This window comes from Alosa pseudoharengus, unplaced genomic scaffold, assembly GCF_046254945.1.
Source record: "Alosa pseudoharengus isolate Yale_2024_CS ecotype anadromous, Long Island Sound unplaced genomic scaffold, YU_APseudo_1.1 YU_APseudo_1.1_scf_5, whole genome shotgun sequence".
Lineage (NCBI taxonomy): Eukaryota > Metazoa > Chordata > Actinopteri > Clupeiformes > Clupeidae > Alosa > Alosa pseudoharengus.
Genome location: NW_027468837.1, coordinates 40048892 through 40057501, shown reverse-complemented (window position 1 = coordinate 40057501; position 8610 = coordinate 40048892). Strand labels below are relative to the sequence as shown.

The 8610-nt window shown below is 46.1% G+C and overlaps 1 protein-coding gene across 4 annotated transcripts in view; it reads left to right on the top strand.

The window, feature by feature from the left end:
- Nucleotides 1-319: 319 nt before the first annotated feature.
- The window catches only part of arhgap9 (Rho GTPase activating protein 9), a 51500-nt gene continuing 43209 nt past the window's right edge, over nt 320-8610 (top strand). For all 4 annotated transcript variants that reach the window (XM_076267648.1, XM_076267647.1, XM_076267646.1 and 1 more), the window contains exons 1-2: nt 320-386; nt 5803-5901. The gene's annotated coding sequence lies outside the window, so the exon portion shown is untranslated. The remainder of the gene's footprint in view (nt 387-5802; nt 5902-8610) is intronic.

The following is an 8610-nucleotide window of genomic DNA, read 5'->3' as shown; positions in this document are numbered from 1 at the left end:
TGGTAGACCACATGTGCAAGAACGACCAATCAAATGTGTAAATTATTACACGCCAAGAACGTTAAAACTTTCCAGAATTTGCGCAGCAAGGTTTGTACGCAGTGAAATACTAGTCAACACATAAATAAGAAATTATTAATTTAATTTCCCTTTCAAAAATAGATACATATACCATAGAGCCCCAGAGTGATATGTGATAAAGCTGCGTACTAGTTTATCCTTGTCATTTTTTTTATGAAGAATTCACGCTCGACCTGTCATTTGTCACGTGACTCAAGAGCAGTAGGGTCGAGGCGAGCGCTGGGTCTTCAAAGCGCAAGAACTACCGAAGCTGGTTGACTTGGCGTACAGTTCTGTGCTGGAGGGAGACGCTTACCTCAAGTTAGGTGAGACAAATCTGCGGTTTTCCTCAAATTTATTTGATAAAATGAAAGCAGACATGACATGTTTTTTTCCCTCTAGAATAAACCAGATTTTTAAGTCAATCTATGTTGAAAAATAAAATGCAATGCTCGAGAATAGGCTATTTGCACAACTTACAGTGTACGTTTACTGACAGAAAAAAGTTTATTTATTCTGGAATTAGGCTATGTCTTTCAGGTTTTCTGCTTGGTAGACTAATGTCACTTTGGCAGGTTATATTTTGAACCTTGAAGAAACTAGCATATCTCACACAGATGTGTTGGTAAATTGTTGTCATATGGTTCAGATCCACATGGCGTTCTATCTCTAACAATATCACGACACCGTGTTCCTTCAAGAGTATTCACTGCATGCACAAATGTGACAGTTTAGATTTGGGCTACTTGTAACTTTAAGCCAGTCAATAGGACAAGGAATGAGCTGTGGCGCAAAGACACGCTTTGTTATGGACAGTACAGACTCAGCGACATGAATGTCATAGCCGGATAAAGAGACCGTGACAGAGCCTAATGTCCAACTGCTTCGGGCAAAGAAGAATATCACGGCCTCACGAGAGAAAAAAAAAACAGTTAGACTCCAGAGTAAGAGCTTTCTGTTGGCCAAATTAATTTACAATTTAGCTTACAACTTACAATACACAACGCTATAGCCTATGCTTATTCTTCTGATTTTATTCAAATGCGAAATAGACACATTTCCAATTGCGTAATGGACATATAATAGGCGTGTTTACTTGCTCCATACTTTATTTGACTTAGCCTTTCTCTGAAAAGTTAAATAATGCTAACTAACTAGTAGGCTACTGACTGTGGGGGACAATTGTTGCTCATACAGACCTACTCTATAAAGAGTCAAGGCAAGGTAGACTTGTCAGCAGCAATAGAATATCTTTACAGTACTGTGCTGAGGCCAGCCAATTATGCAAAACACTCCTATAACTTCAGAGCTCTGTCCCTTCCTCAGTCCCTACACACACACACACACACACACACACACACACACAGATTATGATAAGCAAGCTCAACTGACATTTATACTCTTTGCCTCAGCTGCATAGTAGAGCTGTGCTTTTAGATATCCTGTCAGACTTGCAGTCTTTGCATCTTTACGTTGGCTCTTGCTCATCCGGTGTAGTCTCTTGCTTTGTGTCTTGTGGTTATGGTGCGTGTTTCAGATCTAAAAGAGCAGCAACAGACTGTTGTGACATCCAAGGTGGATGAAATGTTCACCGTTCTTTCTGTCACTGATATCTTAGCACCAATGGAAACAGCCAGACATGATAAGAGTCATGTCACTTGCGGTACTGTCCTTGTAGATCCTTATGGTCCTTTGTAGTTTTATGAGTATGGAAAGATAATTAGCATTTTATGCAGAACAGAAGATTAGAGTGAGGATATGATACTGTATGTGCAAATTATGAATAGGATAAGAGCCAAAGGTGATACCAGTTGCTGATGTGCAGTTTGCTGTTGTCCTTTTTTCTCCCTTCACACTTAGTGATAGATGGACTATATGGAAACTTTTTGAGCAATGATTCCATGTGTTCTGCTTGGATGATCAGGATGAATTTGCCTACTGATGATTAAAGTACTGCAGGAAAAATGATGCCCGATATCAATAGGAATGTACCCAAACAACAATGTGCAGGAACTTTACCCAGCGACATTGCTCAAAAAGTTGGCTGCTGTACCATCAGCTTCAAGTACTCAAGTTGGTTAAAAAATATACCCAATGTGAACCTTAACGATAATACTCGTATTACTGCGTAATTGTTGTAATCTGTGGCTTTTTGGATGAACTCTGGTTTTCACCCTGTTAACACACGTACACGCACACACACTAACACAGACACACACACACACAAACACCAGGCTACCACATTGCATCATTGTTTAATATTTCTGAATGAGAGAAGACCCTCTTATTTGATACAGAATTCAAAGGAGTATTATCATTTAGCCATATTTTTGTCAGGTACTTTCCTAGGTACTGTGTGTGTTAGTAGATTTACTGTCCCCATCTAATATACTGAACTCTTAAGCATATTTTTTGCCAGGTACTTTCCTAGCTACTGTGTGTTAGTAGATATACTGTCCCCATCTCTCACACTTTGCCTATGTGCACCCTTATCAGCGAAAGGTTTGGATAGAACTCTTGTGCATTTTTTTTCTCCTAACTCACCTACATGACCAGTTTGGTGGAGTTGGCTGTGCCATTTAGTCTTATGAGACAGATATTATGCTTTGCCTGACACTGTTTGACAGCTCTCTCTCTCTCTCTCTCGGTTTCTCTCTCTCTCTGTCTCTTTGATTGCCCCCTCCCTTCCCAGATCAATAGGCTCTGCTCTTAGGCTGAGAGAAACGTCAATGAACTGTTCGGTGGCCTGTAGGCTTTATCCATGTTCATCGGCACAGTGTTGTGTCGGCTTCCATAATGGAAAACCTCCACCTCCTCCAGCCTCTCCCCACAGACGTCTCTAACAGCTCTGAGGAAGCGTTTCGATGAACCCCCTGCCTCTCCCGCCTGAAGTCTCAGGTGTTCGAAGGGGCCGTGAAAGACAGCGCCACACTGTGGTGTGAAATGGCTTAGGCAGTGCTCTTTGGCCATAGTTTGAGGGGCGGAAGCAAATGCAATTAGGTGTATGCAAAGGCAGATCGATGACTGATTGAGTTTTGCCCCATACACCACTGCTGTTTGATAGTGCCAGAGCCACTGTGTTACTATGACAGCTCTGGGTGATGTTAGCCAATGGAACGCTGTTGGTGCCAGTGGGCATCACTGATTGGCTGGTGACGGCAGCAGTATCCTCTGGTGTTTTTTTCTTTTACAGTTGGTATACTCATGTCATTTTTCAACTGATTTCAGTTGTCATAACAGCCTAATGGGGCCTCCTTTGTGGCCATCTTTTTTTATTTGTGTCTTTTTTTGGAGTTCCCTCCTTTCTCCATATATTTATTCCCTCCTTTCTCCATATATTTATTCAGGCTTCCTTCATTCTCCATGTCTCAGCTGATAATTTTTGTCCAATTGTGTAGAAAAGCTACGAAATGATTTTTTTTACAATAACGTCCCAATTGTGCGTGTCCACAGGCAATTTCAATGTACGTTAATGGTGGAAGCAATGCGTACAGAACCCCTCTACCCACTCTCTGTGAGAGAAAATGGTCAACGATGGGGGCATCGTATACTTATTCCCTAACCCAGCAGCCATCGCTCTATGTGTACTTTACCCTACTGGGTCCCTCTGGCCTCTCTCCCACTCTCTCTCTCTCTCCCACTCTCTCTGTCTCTCTCCCTCTCTGCCAAACACCAGGCAGGGGGACTCCGGGAGAGCAGAGAGGGTTTTAGTGTCTCGCAACGCACTGGCACTCATCAATAATTCATCAAGCGCAGAGGATGAAAGTGTGTTTTGGCCGGGAGGCGAGCAGACTCGCAGCAGCGAGACATCAGAGGGAGCGCTCGCGCGCGCGCGGGACGTCATCCCTGCCTGACGGAACAGGGGGAGAGGGGGAATTGACACGCTCCTCCAAAACAAATCTCACGCTGCTCGCTCGCAACCATTATTGGAGACGGCCGGACAAGCTGTCCACAGAGGCTAGAGAAACTGCCCAATCGTCCCCTCTGGAACCAAGCAGTGCAAACACCTGTGTTTTGGACGCTGCGTGATTCTAGTCACTCAGTTATTATGCCCGTCCAACCTTGCTGACAGAGGCTATGGAGACGTAACAGCAGCAATACAGCAATACAGAGGGAGCAATACAGAGGGAACACAGAAATGCAAATAAGTTTTTTTTTTTTCCAGGATACCCTTTGCCCATTCCGCTGTACTTTTGTGAGAAAGTATTGTTTAGCTGGCGGTGTTAATCAAGGAAAATATGCAAAAAAAATCCTCAAGCCAAATTGCTTTTCCTTTTCCACCGTGGGCTTGTTTTTAATCAGGCCTCGTCTGAGAGTCTGCGTTCTGGGACAGCGACATGAAAGCATTCAAAAAATCAACCCTTGTACAAAAAAAAACTGCCTACCATCAAAGCCTTTCACTTCTTTATCCTGAAGGGGCTAGGAGCAGGAAGAAGATATGCACTTGTTTGTGTCGAGTGTAAACTTCAGTCGTGGTTATTAGCAGCTCACTGAAGCTTAGCAAAAGAAAAGGTCAAATCTAAACAGCGTGATCACCCCTGATCCAACCCATGTTTACCTGTAAACAGCATGGGAACAGCAAATGCACCTGTATGTACTGTATGCATGTGTGCCTGGAGCTTTTCAGAAGGATCTCTGTAACAGACTCTAAATACAGGCAGTCGGCTTTGATTACACTGTCATTAATGGGAGCCTAATCATGAGGTAGTTAACCTTTGGTTTGACTGCGGAGATGATTGCGGAGTAAAGATAGCTGCTATAATTAGGTGTTATTATCAGGAACTCTTCAGCTTCCTCTGAGAATAGCTGCGCTGCTCATCAAATGACATCATCTCATCTCGGCTCAGTGCGGCGTAGCATCCCCGGTCGCTTGTCAGGACATGTATCTCTATACGACTGCGTTGATCTGATTCGATATGAAGCGACGATTTGAGTTTCTCTCTTTGATGGGCCAGCCCACTGTTATGTATGTATTTATTTATTTATTTTTGCATCTCAGTTCTTCTCATATTGCCCTGGCCAGTGCTCTCTCTCCAACGGCCAGCACTGACCATGGATCAATGGTCAGATCAATGAGGCGAGGAGAGGATTTGGAGAGCTGTAATTTGGAGAAGAGGAGGAGAAGATGAGGAGGAGGAGGAGGAGGAGGGGGGTGAAGGCTGGGTTGATTGAGGTGGCGTAGCGGTGGGACAGGCCGGGGAGCTTCCTCATTCTTGTGAAGCCTCCCTCCGCAAATTGGAGCTGAGTGAGGGAAGAGTAGTGATGGAGTGGGAGTGTGTGTGTGTGTGTGTGTGTGTGTGTGTGTGTGTGTGTGTGTGTGTGTGTGTGTGGGGGGGGGGGGGGGGGGGGGGGGATGGGAGAGCGGGGGACTGCAGCCGGGCTCAGGGTCGGCAGGGGTTCAATGCGTTGATCCAGGATCAGTCAGCCAGGATTAGGAGTGAGATGGTTGTGTTTTGTGTGTACAATGCATGTTTGATTGTGTGTGCGTGTGCATGTTTGATTGTGTGTGTGTGTGTGCATGTGTAGGTGGGCAGGCATTTTTGTTTATTTCCACGGTATCTTTGTGTATGCAGATTTGTTTTGCGCATGAGCCAGTTTGTGCATATATCTCTCTCTGCGTGTGACAGTACTTCACTGAGCAGGAGAAACCAAATGCTCCCACACTCCTCCATGCTCTGGCAGTGTTATCCCCTCTGCCCTTGCTCAGTGTAAATGAAAAAGCCTCCTCATTTGTGTTGGTAGGATTGCTGTGGAGCGGTCAGACTGATTGGAGCGGTTGGCCTCGCGGTTGGCCTCGCTTCACTCCTTGATGAGGTGCCAGACACTCGAGCCCAAAAGATGGTAAGCCTCTTCCTCTTCCCTCTTCCTTTTTCAACAAAATACACGACACACCGTGTCTATACGCACACACACACATACACACATACACACACACACACACACACATACACACACACACACACACACACACACACACACACACACACACAGACATGCACATGACCCAATGAAAAGATTAGTTTTATGTGTTCATATAAATCTGATGATTTGTTCAACAGATGCCCCTAATTTCCCACCACCCTGATTAAAAGGGTAGCAAGGCTGGCCCTTTATTATGTAGGCTTTGGGCTTTGGGCTTTGGGCTCACTTACACTGCCCCCCCCCCCCTACCTCTCCCCTCTTGGCCATGGGTCCTCTCCCTCATCTCTGGCCCATGGGTCCTCTCCCTCATCTCTGGCCCATGGGTCCTCATCTCTGGCCCATGGGTCCTTTCCCTCATCTCTGGGCCATGGGTCCTCATTTCTGGCCCATGGGTCCTCTGCCTCATCTCTGGGCCATGGGTCCTCTCCCTCATCTCTGGCCCATGGGTCCTCTCCCTCATCTCTGGCCCATGGGTCCTCTCCCTCATCTCTGGGCCGTGGTGGGAAGTGCTTGCCAGGTCTGAGTGTGGTGACCTTCCTCATCCGCCCTGCCAGGGGTCATCTCATACCCACTCTGAAGGGTGTGTGCGTGTGTGTGTGTGTGTGTGTGTGTGGTACCATATGTGCCACAGTATGTGTTTGGTGTCCAGCATGGTGCCAGTGACAAATCTGTAAATAGCCTTTGCTCTGTGTGTGTGTGTGTGTGTGTGTGTTTATTGAGGCTGGAATGCACTTCTTGCTGGACAGCTCGGTAACAGTAACACCAAGCAGCTTTACACAGGTCTGTGTACCGAAAACGCAGTTCCATGACGTGCTGCAAAAATGAGTTGATGAGTTTACGTGCATGCGTGTGTGTGTGTGTGTGTGTGTGTGTGTGTGTGTGTGTGTGTGTGTGTGTGTGTGTGTGCATGTTTAGTTATGTGAGTGGTTTGTGGTCTGACTCGCTGTGTCAGTAGGTGACTTCCTGTTTTCTCCTCAGCGCTTTTCAGTTTTAGTTCTGGCTTTTCCAGCACAGCAAGTCGCCGCACCACACGACACACAGATGACTACTCCTGTTCCTGAGCCAGCAGACAGACTGAGCGTCACCTAAGAGCGTGTGCAAGAGCCGTGTGCTGGGTGGCCTCGTCAGCAGACGTCCCCAGGGAGCGCCCGCCCTGGCATCTCGCTCATCTTCTTTTCGGTGCGGTATTTTGGTGCGGATTAGCCCCTCAGGAGCAAAAAGCGGTGTGTGGAAAGGGGATAGGCCGGGGTCGGGGTTGGGGTTGGGGTTGGGGGTGGGGGAGAAGGCGAGATCCCCGGTGAGCTAGCAGTTTGAGCCGCTCGCCCGCGCCTCCCATATGCTGGCAGCAGGGTTTTATTGTAATTCGCTCAAGGAGAAGGGTCACCACGGATACGAGTGCTTTATTAAAGCGCCGAGTGGATTATCAACCCCCCACCACCACCCACGCTACCACTCCTCCTGCCCACCCCAGCTGCCCAGGCTCCATGCAGGGTCTGTGGGGCTGGCATCCTGCTGAGATGTTGGACCTACTCACCACCCACACATCCACATGCATTCACACACACACACACACACACACACACACACACGCACGTGGCCCACCCACATCCTAAAGCTCAAGCGTTTCTTGACAGTGTTCCTGAGCATTGTTGTCTTGCCACTTGTCCCTATTGATATTGGGCAACATTTGTCTTCTTTAATCATCTGTAAGCAAATTATCATAAACATAACCATATCACCAATCATAACCAGCTCACAAGGCAAGGAATTGGTTTTGTAGGTGCCTAGCAACATTGCTGAAAGAGTTGCCCATGTATCATTGACTTGATTTGCGATGTGTAGGAAGGCATTTCTCCTGTTATTGAACATTGTGTTCAGGATAAACTACCCACTGTTGCCCCATACCCCCTCCCCCCAACCCCCTCTCTCTCCTGCCTCCCCTGTAGATTTGTATTTTAGCAAAAGTCTAGTTCAGTGTTTTTCAACCACTGTGCCGGGGCACACTAGTGTGCCGTGAGAGATCATCAGGTGTGCCGCAGAAAATTACCCAAATGTCACTCACTGGTCCAGAAAAGCAACTGTTGCATCAAAGAATTTATAACCACATGCTCTCATTGATTGTATGATTGCACTATTTGTGGTATGCAGGCATTGTACAACGGGGGGCCCGCAGTATTCACAGAATCATCACATATCCAGTTCATAACAACAATTAAATTCGATATAGTCACCTACAAATGAAACAGAGGGCGCTTGTTTTATTGAGCAGATCTTGCATAGAAGCCATAATAGGGCCATATCTGTGTATTATTTGAAATTTTAGGCTATGGTATGTTTATTTTTTCTTCACACAGGATGTTAGTGTGCCGTGGGACATTTTAAGTGTCAAAAGCGTGCCGTGGCACAAAAAAGGTTGAAAAACACTGGTCTAGATGACTGGTCCATGAAATGGTTTATAAAAATGTATCTATCATTTGCTTAGTCAAATTGTCAATGTAGAATCCCCTAATTTTCTAATAGGTTAGCATCTCCTTCTCCCTCTAGCTAGTAGACCTATACCTACACTTGACACTTGACACCCTTTCTCACCCTCTCTCTCTTACTGCACAGTGTTAGTTTAGTTTAGTC